The following is a 14,207-nucleotide window of genomic DNA, read 5'->3' on the forward strand; positions in this document are numbered from 1 at the left end:
TTCGATGGAGATCAAGGTGTCAAGCCGGTGACGATGGTGATCATGACGATGCTTTGGAGATGGATATCAAAGGCACAAGATGATGATGGCCATATCATATCACTTATATTGATTGCATGTGATGTTTATCCTTTATGCATCTTATTTTGCTTAGTTCGACGGTAGCATTATAAGATGTTCTCTCACTAAATTTCAAGGTATAACTGTTCTCCCCGAGTATGCGCCGTTGCTACAGTTCGTCGTGCCGAGACACCACGTGATAATTGGGTGTGATAAGCTCTACGTTCACATACAACGGGTGCAAACCAGTTTTGCACACGCGGAATACTCAGGTTAAACTTGACGAGCCTAGCATATGCAGATATGGCCTCGGAACACTGAGACCGAAAGGTCGAGCATGAATCATATAGTAGATATGATCAACATAGTGATGTTCACCATTGAAAACTACTGCATCTCACGTGATGATTGAAAATGGTTTAGTTGATGTGGATCACGTGATCACTTAGATGATTAGAGAGATGTGTATCTAAGTGGGAGTTCTTAAGTAATTTGATTAATTGAACTTTAATTTATCATGAACTTAGTACCTGATAGTATTTTGCTTGTCTATGTTGTTGTAGATAGATGGCCTGTGCTGTTGTTCCATTGAATTTTAATGCGTTCCTAGAGAAAGCTAAGTTGAAAGATGATGGTAGAAACTACACGGACTGGGTCCATAACTTGAGGGTTATCCTCATTGCTGTACAAAAGAATTACCTTCTGGAAGCACCGCTAGGTGACAAACCCGCTGCAGGAGCAACACCAGATGTTGTGAACACCTGGCAGAGCAAAACTGATGACTACTCGATAGTTCACTGTGCCATGCTTTACGGCTTAGAACCGGGACTTCAACGACATTTTGAACGTCATGGAGCATATGAGACGTTCCAGGAGTTGAAGTTAATATTTCAAGCAAATGCCCGGATTGAGAGATATGAAGTCTCCAATAAGTTCTATAGCTGCAAGATGGAGGAGGATAGTTCTGTCAGTGAACATATACTCAGAATGTTCGGGCACCACAACCACTTGACTCAACTGGGAGTTAATCTTCCTGATGATAGTGTCATTGATAGAGTTCTTCAATCACTGTCACCAAGCTACAAGAGCTTCGTGATGAACTATAATACGCAAGGGATGGATAAGACGATTCCTGAGCTCTTCGCAATGCTAAAGGCTGCGGAGGTAGAAATCAAGAGGGACCATCAAGTGTTGATGGTCAACAAGACCACCAGTTTCAAGAAAAAGGGTGAAGTGAAGAAGGGGAACTTCAAGAAGAACAGCAAGCCAGTTGCTGCTCAAGTGAAAAAACCCAAGTCCGGACTTAAGCCTGAGACTGAGTGCTTCTACTGCAAAGGAACTTGTCAGGGATATACCCCGCGGGGTATGACCCGGCCGGACTTGGCGACTCACTGGTGACCCGTCGTGACTTGGCGACTCACTAAGTGACCCGCCCGGATCTCTCCACTCACTGATGACCCGGCCGAAGCAGGTGACTCATTGGTGACCCGGCAGGCGGGGTGGCCCAGAAGGCGATTCATGGAAGTCCGGCTCAAGCTATGGTGGGCCGGTTTAAGAGGAAAGCATAAGGAATATTCCCTTACAAAGAAAGCAAGACTAGGACTCCACTAGTGATAGAGTAATCCTAATCCTAATAGAACTAGTCATGTAAGCCGCCCCTTCAACATATATAAGGAGGGGCGGGGCATCCCAAGAGGGAGAGATTTTCACAAGTTAGGTTTAGACAGACAAGTCAATAGCTCTCAAAATAGAGCACCCTTGTAATCGTGATCATCATCATCAATATCAATGAAGCAGGATGTAGGTTTTTACCTCCACCGTGAGGGACTGAACCTGGGTAAAACCTCGTGTCTCTCGTCCCGATCAACCCCTCTCAAGCTACCACATAGATGCGTTGGCCTCACGACTAAGTCCTCACACTAGGACGTCTGCCGTGACAATTCCAGGACAGTTGGCGCCCACCGTGGGGCTCGCGCACGGTGATGATGAGTTCTTGGAGGGATCTCTTCGGGGATCGAGAAGCACATGATGTGTTGGATGAAAAAGAGCCGGCGCAGAAGGATATACATCGTCTCCGTGTAAAGCAGTCGGAGCGACATACAGGATTGAAGTCGAAGAAGAAATTTAGGGTTTTGCAATCAGTCCCCCGCACCCGTCTTCGGTGATCCATCGAATCCAACAGAGGGTCAGTTTTTGCTTTTGCATCGCCGCAAGTCGCCCAATGATTTTCTTGGTTTGGGCGGTGAGCTGTACGCCGGTCCAAACGTAAGTTTTTGCCGAGAAACAAAATCTCTGCTGCGGCCGACCGTCAACCACCACGTGAAGACATCAGAGGAAGATTCAAACGGGCCATGATTGAACAAGCCACCTCTGAGTTGCCCCGCCTCGTCGCGGTTGAAAAAAAAGGAAAACACGACAGGGGCGGATTATCCACGAGCTGGAAGAGGAAGTCAAACAGGCCCGTCTGGCTGGCCTCGACCTCAAGCCGGCCTCCGCCGTCTATACGGTCTCATCTCCGAGCTGCCGCTTGTCCGAGGGCGCCTGGCCTCCTTTGCTGGTTCTGCCAAAGCAAAAAAACCAGCGCGTGGCTCCACGGTCGAGCATCGAGCCGCCCTCACACTACCCGTGAGCAGCCTCAGCTGCCGCTGCGAGCCACCGGCCGGTGACCCGCCGCTCGAGCCGCCCGGGGCCCTTGCTTCTGCTTCTGTTATGACCGCCTAAACCCACTTTGAACCGGTCCTCGTGCTTCGTCGCGCCAGGCTGAGCCGCTGCCACCTCGCCGCGTCACCTCCCCGTCGCTTCGTCACCAAGCTGCGCCTTTGCCGTAACCGGTCCCGGGCTGCCAAGTCGCCAACCTCGCCTTGAGCCGCCATCTCCGAGCCGCCGTGGCTGCCAGCAAGTCGCTGTTGCACCGTACCTGGCCAGCCTCGCCTCCTCTGCCGTGGCACGGCCTCGAGCCGCCTGCTAGCTTCTAGCACCACGGCGCACCGCTCCTGCAAGCGTGTCCGATCGTCGTTTATGGCAGGAGCACGGCTGGAAGGGTGTATTAATATTGCTATACAAGGCAAGACAGTCCTTTGGTTAATACTGAGAAAATACATCTTTGGAGGAGGACAAAGCTCCATTAGAATTGCCAAAACTGCATCAGGGTTTTCTGAAGACAGATTATAAAGCCTAGGCCCCGGTGGTGGAAGTAAAAAAAAAGAGAAAGGGAGATCGTGCAAGCATCATTTTACGGTGGTATTCGTTCAGTAAAACAGGCCACCAAACAGGCATAAAGGCAAAAAATACCATCCATGGTTTACATTGACCCGTCGAGTCACCCGACAAATGCTAAAGGGGAAATCAGTGGCAGCCTGCGTGGGATGTTAGGCACCGCCATCTCCACTTTCTCACAAGAAGACGGATGCAAAATCAACTAGTACTTATAGTACAACCGCTCATACAGTGAGGGAGTTCTACTACTACTAGTAGTAACCCATCAAGACTAAAATACTAGCACAAGCACAATGCTATTGGACCCGATTAAATTCTAGCCTGTGCGCAGACCATCTGTCGTCCAAATGCATCAGGTGAAATCTATCCGGTCTATTTTTATTGATATATTTTCATTCCTATGAGAACAATTATTTTGGTCTGGAGTATTTTTCTGCAGGACTATTGTTCATTACAACGGTGTCACAAAGGGGCGTGCGCCAATATTATTTTTGCACTAGCGCGTTTGTGCCGTGCTGCTGGACGGATACATGCGCAAAGTCGCCGCTCCTGCTACATCAACGTACGCGGCTGACTCATTGTCCGTGCCCATGGCCGACTCGCCTGCGTCCGCGCCGCCTTACAACGCTGATGCCGACTCTTCCATCCGCACCGGCTTATACTGTCGCGGCCGGCTCATCTATCTGCTCCCGTGGCCATCTCACCCATGATTGATTTCAGCTTCACCGTGGTGATCATCAACTCCGCGGTGGATAATTTCTGGTCTCATATATCATGTGAAATCCATCCAGTATATTTTTTATATCACATATTGCTTTATTTAAAAGAGCAAGTTACTCTGTCTTGTGAGGCTCTCTAATGCAGGACAAGTTGTCTTCTTCGAAAGGAACTATTATATCACTGAGCTGTTGAATGATTCATACCAGTTATATCACGGTCAAATATGGAGAATCTCAAGACAACTCCTCGAGTCGTCTTAAGACTCGGGGACTACAATGACATGACTCGGCAGAAGTGGCCAGTATCAGTGAATCAAGAACTCTGGGTTATTGGAGGGAAAAATAACCTGGCCCCGGAGATTACTACTATATCGATGAAAATTTAAAAGGCCATCAAAAAAATTCCGGCTCACAATGATGCTTCCGGTTTACAATACGGTTCAAGGGAAATCCCATCTCCCACACATCGCTGAAGCCCTTAATATCCGGTTCAAAATCTAGTTTAAGAGGAAACTGTCTCCCACAAAGCTCTGAAGCTCTCAATATCCGGTTTAAAATTCTGGTTGAAAAAGAGTTTATTACTCACAAGTTCGAGTTCTCAGAAAAATTAAAGGGACCAAAGAGAGTTTGTTGCAAAGCACAACTCAAGCATAGGTACCCCGTTTCCATGATCATTTGGGGGCTTCCTGTTCAAACATAGGTCGTATTCGAACCAAAGAGAACATACATGTCGGTACCCTCTTGATTGGCACAATGCCAAACTCACTAGGGGGCTTCTTCATCGTATTCGAATCATAGTTTAACCCCTTTTGGGTCCGACTTGGAGCGTATTCGAATCAGGGTCGTTAAAAACCTCTCAAGGTCATTTGGGGGCTTCCTGTTCAAACATAGGTTGTATTCGAACCAAAGAGAACATAGCTGTCGGTACCCTCTTGATCGGCGCAACGCTAAAGCCACTGGGGGCTACATGATCGTATTCGAATCCTAGCTTAACCCCTTTGGTCCGATTTACTGATCGTATTCGAATCAGAAGCCTCAAATTCTTCTTTCTATTTTGCTTAAGTTTTTTGAAAACAGTCTTTTGGGTTTGTCTTGAGACTTTTTGTTCATATCTGAAGCATATATGTGGTTTCGATTAACCTGGCCCGGCTTTTGACTATAAGTCGCCAGTATGATGATAAATTATCCGGTGTTTATTAAACCGGCCTGGCTTGGGACTATAAGTCGCCAGTATATATTTGGATTGCGCCATTGGAATCATGCGCTCATAAATTATTGGATTATATTATTCAAATATTCAAATAGCAAACATGGCTGGATTTTATTATGGTTATCAATAACCAGTATTATGATTAAGGTTTTCAAAGTCGCTTTAGCACAATGGCTATATATTATCAATGGATATGATTTATTCTACAATTGAAGGAATAGTCCTGAGTCACTGCAGGCTTACGACCCGGCACTTGGGGGCTATATTATTCAAATTGAGATTACATCAAATATGCAAGTCCCATGTCACTGCCAGCATGCACCATGGCACTTGGGAGCTAATGTAAAGTCATTTTTGATCAACTTATTGAAGACCCGACTCATCCCATTGTAATGAGCCAGCCCTTGGGGGCTACCAATTGCTCCTGTCAACAATTCAAGGTATACAAATTTTATTCCATTATATTGAAGGGTCCACTGCTCAGTTGGTAAAGCACAAAGCTCTTAACCTTGTGGACGTGGGTTCAAGCCCCATGATGGGGGTTACATCATACGATGTTCTTTTCAAAGAAGTATATATAAAGTCCCAGCTCAATATTATCTTACTGAGCCGGCCCTTGGGGGCTACACGTTGTTGTTCAAGTCTACATGATCATATTTATAAAGTCCCTGCTCATTATTGCGTAATGACCCGGCCCTTGGGGGCTACACTGGTTGAAGTTTTTATGAGCATAAAGGCAATTATAAGTCCCAGACTGCTGCAAGCATGACAACCCGACACTTGGGGGCTACATATATGGAATATTCAGTTTTGACTAGTGACTGAGATGAACAACATGGATTTCTTCGAAGTGGCAATATTTATATTGAAGCAAGTCTTAAGTCACCACTTTTCAATGTGGCAATATTTATATTGAAGCAAGTCTTAAGTCACCACTTTGTTCTGCTCTAGACTTGGGGGCTACAGGTAATATGGATATAAGGGAGAAATATCTTCCAATTTTCAGTTTTAAGCAAACCAGATTGACCCAGCGTCACCAATAATCACGACTCGGTGTCACCAATAACTATGACCCGGCGTCGGCAACAATTATGACCCGGTGCTATCAATATTTACAAACCGGATATTTTGGCAATGATAAACCGACAAGTTCTACATCTTCAAGCCGGCTAGAAATCAGTGACAACAAATTAATTATGAAGCTGGCCTATTAACCCGGACTTTCTAGAAGAAGGAAATGGCAAGGACTTCGGGATGATCAGGTGCCGACTTACAAGAATTTTTAACCCGGAGCACAACCTGTAAAATTTGTTCTTGTGTTTATTTTGCAGGATAAGTTTAACATGGATAAATCCAAATTAAATTGGGGGCTAATGTCGGGGATATACCCCGCAATATGAACCGGCCGGATATATGATCCGACCGGACTTGGCGACTCACTAGTGACCCGCCGTGACTTGGCGACTCACTAAGTGACCCGCCCGGATCTCTCCACTCACTGATGACCCGACCGAAGCAGGTGACTCATTGGTGACCCGGCAGGCGGGTCAGAGGAGCGACAAGACCCGGTGGCCCAGAAGGCGGTTCATGGAAGTTCGGCTCAAGCTATGGTGGGCCGGTTTAAGAGGAAAGCATAAGGAATATTTCCTTACAAAGGAAGCAAGACTAGGACTCCACTTGTGATAGAGTTGATGAGGACATGACTACCTTGGATACGACCAAAAATATTGCATACATGCATATTTGTCAGGTGATTTCTAATGCAAACTATTCAATAATCTATTTATGTATCCAGAACAAAAATACTTCACACACTTTTGTGTTTTGTCTAATTGCAGGTGTATGGGACATTTGTACAATCCACATATGAAGATAAGGGAAAAGGAGAAGTTTATGTTGTGTTCAAAAAGTCCTCTCACGTCACTTTTGGGCCAAGAGAAGATAGAGTCCAAGTCTTTCACGTTCTGGATTCAGATTCGGACTGCACAGACATACCTGACTCAAAACGCCAACAACTTTTTCATACGGACTCCGAATTGGGTGATTCTTTTTTTGTTGGAAACTAGATTTCGTGCTCTTTCCAAACCAATTGGATTCACCTTCAAATTCGTCCGGAGCGTTGAGTTACGGACGAAACAATCTGACGTTGCAGCAGAATCCGAGTCAAACTACAAGCCCAAAGGTGTTGCATCACCTCCACTTGGGCCCATGAGCCTTGTACGACCTAGGGTTAGTTTTAGGCTGCCTTGGGACGTCCTCCCACCTCCTTGGCCGCCACCCCTTGCTCCTATATAAGTAGATCCATCTAGTAGCTTTTTCCTTGGGATTTGTTTAGTTAAAAGTTAGCCATTGCAACTTCGTGTACTTCGTTTGTGTCCAACGACCAGACCAAGACCGCTTACGGATCCACACCATTATCAATACCTCATATATATTTGCAATATTCAGATTGCTTTATCATATTTTTGCTCGTTCTTCGATTGCTTGCAGGAATAGACCTTCGTGGTCAGGCTGACTGTGCTTCCGGCATCGTCAGTAACCTCAGGAGATTGGTTTAGCGATTGCTAAGGCGCAACGTCGTGCACGTTTGTAGTCGGATCGTCAAAGTCGTCTCCACCAAATCGATAGTTATCATCTCATCAAAAGATCGGGACACCCTCGCCTCTATCAAGAGTAATCCTAATCCTAATAGGACTAGTCATGTAAGCCGCCCCTTCAACATATATAAGGAGGGGCGGGGCACCCCAAGAGGGAGAGATTTTCACAAGTTAGGTTTACACAGACAAGTCAATAGCTGTCAAAATAGAGCACCCCTGTAATCATGATCATCATCATCAATATCAATGAAGCAGGATGTAGGCTTTTACCTCCACCGTGAGGGGCCAAACCTGGGTAAAACCTCGTGTCTCTCGTCCCGATCAACCCCTCTCAAGCTACCACATAGACGCGTTGGCCTCACGACTAAGTCCTCACACTAGGACATCTGCTGTGACAATTCCACGACAGAACTGGTCACTGGAAGCGGAACTGCCCCAAGTATTTGGCGGAGAAGAAGGATGGCAAAGTGAAAGGTATATTTGATATACATGTTATTGATGTGTACCTTACTAATGCTCGCAGTAGTGCCTAGGTATTTGATACTGGTTCAGTTGCTAACATTCGCAACTCAAAATAGGGGCTACGGATTAAGCGAAGAATGGCTAAGGACGAGGTGACGATGCGCGTGGGAAATGGTTCGAAAGTCGATGTGATCGCCGTCGGCACACTACCTCTACATCTACCTTCGTGATTAGTTTTAGACCTAAATAATTGTTATTTAGTGCCAGTGTTGAGCATGAACATTATATCTGGATCTTGTTGATGCGAGATGGTTATTCATTTAAATCAGAGAATAATGGTTGTTCTATTTATATGCGTAATATCTTTTATGGTCATGCACCCTTGATGAGTGGTCTATCTTTACTAAATCTTGATAGTAGTGATACACATGTTCATAGTGTTGAAGCCAAAAGATGCAGAGTTGATAACGATAGTGCAACTTATTTGTGGCACTGCCGTTTAGGTCATATTGGTGTAAAGCGCATGAAGAAACTCCATTCTGATGGACTTCTGGAATCACTTGATTATGAATCACTTGCTACTTGCGAACCATGCCTCATGGGCAAGATGACTAAAACTCCATTCTCTAGAACAATGGAGCGAGCAACAGAGTTATTGGAAATCATACATACTGATGTATGTGGTCCAATGAACATTGAAGCTCGCGGCGGATATCGTTATTTTCTCACCTTCACAGATGATTTGAGCAGATATGGGTATATCTACTTAATGAAACATAAGTCTGAAACATTTGAAAAGTTCAAAGAATTTCAGAGTGAAGTGGAAGATCATCGTAACAAGAAAATCAAGTTTCTACGATCTAATCGTGGAGGTGAATATTTGAGTTATGAGTTTGGGCTTCATTTGAAACAATGCGGAATAGTTTCGCAACTCACGCCACCTGGAACACCACAACGTAATGGTGTGTCTGAACATCGTAACCGCACTTTATTAGATATGGTGCGATCTATGATGTCTCTCATTGATTTACCGCTATCGTTTTGGGGTTATGCTTTAGAGGCGGCTGCATTCACGTTAAATAGGGCACCATCTAAATCCGTTGAGACGACACCTTATGAACTATGGTTTGGCAAGAAACCCAAGTTGTCATTTCTTAAAGTTTGGGGCTATGATGCTTATGTGAAAAAGCTTCAACCTGATAAGCTCAAACCCAAATCGGAGAAATGTGACTTCATAGGATACCTAAAGGAGTCTGTTGGGTACACCTTCTATCACAGATCCGAAGGCAAGATATTCGTTGCTAAGAATGGATCCTTTCTAGAGAAGGAGTTTCTATCGAAAGAAGTGAGTGGGAGGAAAGTAGAACTTGACGAGGTAATTATACCTTCTCCCTTATTGGAAGGTAGTTCACCACTGAAATCAGTTCCAGTGATTCCTACACCAGTAAGTGAGGAAGCTAATGATGATGATCATGAAACTTCTGATCAAGTTACTACCGAACCTCATAGGTCAACCAGAGTAAGATCCGCACCGGAGTGGTACGGTAATCCTGTTCTGGAAGTCATGTTACTTGACCACGACGAACCTACGAACTATGAGGAAGCGATGATGAGCCCAAATTCCGCAAAATGGCTTGAGGCCATGAAATCTGAGATGGGATCCATGTATGAGAACAAAGTATGGACTTTGGTTGACTTGCCCGATGATCGGCAGGCCATAGAGAATAAATGGATCTTCAAGAAGAAGACTGACATTGACGGTAATATTACTGTCTACAATGCTCGACTTGTTGCAAAAGGTTTTCGACAAGTTCAAGGAGTTGACTACGATGAGACCTTCTCACCCATAGTGATGCTTAAGTCCGTCCGAATCATGTTATCAATTGCCTCATTTTATGATTATGAAATTTGGCAAATGGATGTCAAAACTGCATTCCTTAATGGATATCTAAAAGAAGAGTTGTATATGATGCAACCAGAAGGTTTTATCGATCCAAAAGGTGCTAACAAAGTGTGCAAGCTCCAGCGATCCATTTATGGACTGGTGCAAGCCTCTCGGAGTTGGAATATACGCTTTGGTAGTGTGATCAAAGCATATGGTTTTACACAGACTTTTGGAGAAGCCTGTATTTACAAAAAAGTGAGTGGGAGCTCCGTAGCATTTCTGATATTATATGTAGATGACATATTGTTGATCGGAAATGATACTGAATTTTTGAATAGCATAAAAGGATACTTGAATAAGAATTTTTCAATGAAAGACCTCGGTGAAGCTGCTTATATATTGGGCATCAAGATCTATAGAGATAGATCAAGACACTTAATTGGACTTTCACAAAGCACATACCTTGACAAAGTTTTGAAGAAGTTCAAAATGGATCAGGCAAAGAAAGGGTTCTTGCCTGTATTACAAGGTGTGAAGTTGAGTCATACTCACTGCCCAACCACTGCAGAAGATAGAGAGAAAATGAAAGGTGTTCCCTATGCTTCAGCCATAGGCTCTATCTGTTGGGGAATGTAGTAATTTCAAAAAATTTCCTACGCACACACAAGAACATGGTGATGCATAGCAACGAGAGGGAAGAGTATCGTCCACGTACCCTCGTAGACCATAAGCGGAAGCGTTATGAGAACATGGTTGATGTAGTCGAACGTCTTCGCATCCGACCGATCCAAGTACCGAACGCACGACACCTCCGAGTTCAGCACACGTTCAGCTTGATGACGTCCCACGAACTCCGATCCAGCAGAGCTTCACGGGAGAGTTCCATCAGCACGACGTCGTGATGATGGTGATGATGTTGCTACCGACGCAGGGATTCGCCTAAGCACCACTACGATATGATCGAGGTGGATTATGGTGGAGGGCACCGCACACGGCTAAGGGATCAATGATCAACTTGTGTGTCCTAGGGTTCCCCCTGCCCCCGTATATAAAGGAGCAAGGGGGAGGCCGGCCGGCCTTCCTAGGGCACTCCAGGAGGAGGAGTTCTCCTCCTAGTAGGAGTAGGACTCCCCTTTCCTACTCCTACTAGGGGGAGGAAAGGAAGGGGGAAGGGGATAAGGAAGGAGAGGGAGGAAAGAAGGAAAGGGGGGCCGGGCCCCTAGTCCAATTTGGTTTGGGCTAGGGGGCCGCGCACCCTGCCTCCTCTCTTCCACCACTTGGCCCATGAGGCCCAATACTTCTTCCCCGTATTCCCGTAACTCCCCAGTACTCTGAAAAATACCCGAATCACTCGGAACCTTTCCAATGCCCGAACATAGTCATCCAATATATCGATCTTTATGTCTCGACCATTTCGAGACTCCTTGTCATGTCCCCGATCTCATCCGGGACTCCAAACTACATTCGATACATCAAATCTCATAAACTCATAATACCGATCATCACCGAACGTTAAGCGTGCGTACCCTATGGGTTCGAGAACTATGTAGACATGACCGAGACACGTCTCTGGTCAATAACCAATAGCGGAACCTGGATGTTCAAATTGGCTCCTACATATTCTACGAAGATCTTTATCGGTCAAACCGCATAACAGCATACATTGTTCCCTTTGTCATCGGTATGTTACTTGCCCAAGATTCGATCGTCGGTATCTCAATACCTAGTTCAATATCATTACCGGCAAGTCTCTTTACTCGTTCCGTAATGCACTATCCCGCAACTAACTCATTAGTTGCATTGCTTGCAAGGCTTATAGTGATGTGCATTAGCGAGAGGGCCCAGAGATACCTCTCTGACAATCGGAGTGACAAATCCTAATCTCGATCTATGCCAACTCAACAAGTACTATCGGAGACACCTGTAGAGCACCTTTATAATCACCCAGTTACGTTGTGATGTTTGGTAGCACACAAAGTGTTCCTCTGGTAATCGGGAGTTGCATAATCTCATAGTCATAGGAACATGTATAAGTCATGAAGAAAGCAATAGCAGTAAACTAAAACGATCAAGTGCTAAGCTAACGGAATGGGTGAAGTTAATCACATCATTGTCTAATGATGTCATCCCGTTAATCAAATGACAACTCATGTCCATGGCTAGGAAACTTAACCATCTTTGATTCAACAGCTAGTCAAGTAGAGGCCAATGATGTAATCGGGAGTCTGGATTAAGGAGTTCATATCCGATCTAGGTGTCATACCTAGTGCATCGAGTCCAATGAAAATCTTTTGTGACAATACTGGTGCAATTGCCTTGGCAAAGGAATCCAGATTTCACAAGAGAACCAAGCACATCAAGAGACGCTTCAATTCCATCCGCGATCAAGTCAAGGAGGGAGACATAGAGATTGGCAAGATACATATGGATCTGAATGTTGCAGACCCGTTGACTAAGCCTCTCTCACGAGCAAAACACGATCAACACAAAGACTTCATGGGTGTTAGAATCATTACAATGTAAGCTAGATTATTGACTCTAGTGCAAGTGGGAGACTGAAGGAAATACGCCCTAGAGGCAATAATAAAGTTGTTGTTTATGTTTCCTTATATCATGATAAATGTTTATTATTCGTGCTAGAATTGTATTAACCGGAAACTTAGTACATGTGTGAATACATAGACAAACAGAGTGTCACTAGTTTTCCTCTACTTGACTAGCTCGTTGAATCTATGATGGTTATGTTTCCTAACCATAGACATGAGTTGTCATTTGATTAACGAGATCACATCATTAGAGAATGATGTGATTGACTTGACCCATCCGTTAGCTTAGCACAATGATCGTTTAGTTTGTTGCTATTGCTTTCTCCATAACTTATACATGTTCCTATGACTATGAGATCATGCAACTCCTGAATACCGGAGGAACACTTTGTGTGCTACCAAACATGACAACATAACTAGGTGATTATAAAGGTGCTCTATAGGTGTCTCCGATGGTGTTTTTTGAGTTGGCATAGATCGAAATTAGGACTTGCCACTCCGATTGTTGGAGAGGTATCTCTGGGCCCTGTCGGTAATGTACATCACTATAAGCCTTGCAAGCAATGTAGCTAATGAGTTAGTTACAGAATGTAGCATTACGGAACGAGTAAAGAGACTTGCCGGTAACGAGATTGAACTAGGTATTGAGATACCGACGATCAAATCTCAGGCAAGTAACATACCGATGACAAAGGGAACAATGTATATCGTTATGCAGTTTGACCGATAAAGATTTTCGTAGAATATGTAGGAACCAATATGAGCATCCAGGTTCTGCTATTGGTTATTGACCGGAGACATGTCTCGGTCATGTCTACATAGTTCTCGAACCCGTAGAGTCCGCACGCTTAACGTTCGATGACGATCGTATTATGAGTCTATGTGTTTTGATGTACCAAAGGTAGTTCGGAATCCCGGATATGATCACGGACATGACGAGGAGTCTCGAAATGGTCGAGACATAAAGATCGATATATTGGACGACTATATTTGGACATCGGAATGGTTCCAGGTGAGATCATGCATTTACCGATGTACCGGGAGGTTACTGGAACCCCCCGGGAGGTATATGGGCCTTATTGGGCCATAGTGGGAGAGAGAGGATAAGGGAGCAAAGGAGGGGGCGCCCCCCCAAGCCCAATCTGAATTGGGAGGGGGGCCGGCCCCCCTTTCCTTCCTCCTTCCTCCCCCTTCCTTCTCTCCTAATCCAACTAGGGAAGGGGGGAATCCTACTCCCGGTGGGAGTAGGACTCCCCTTGGGGCGCGCTTAGGAGGCCGGCCCCCTCCCCCTCCTCCACTCCTTTATATACGGGGGAGGGGGCACCCCATAGACACACAAGTTGATTATTGATCTCTAGCCATGTGCGGTGCCCCCTCCACCATAATCCACCTCGGTCATATCATAGCGATGCTTAGGCGAAGCCCCGTTCCGGTAGCATCATCATCACCGTCATCACGCCGTCGTGCTGGCGAAGCTCTCCCTCGACACTCTACTGGATCATGAGTTCGTGG

Source organism: Triticum urartu, chromosome 3 (assembly GCF_003073215.2).
Source record: "Triticum urartu cultivar G1812 chromosome 3, Tu2.1, whole genome shotgun sequence".
Classification (NCBI taxonomy): Eukaryota; Viridiplantae; Streptophyta; class Magnoliopsida; order Poales; family Poaceae; genus Triticum; species Triticum urartu.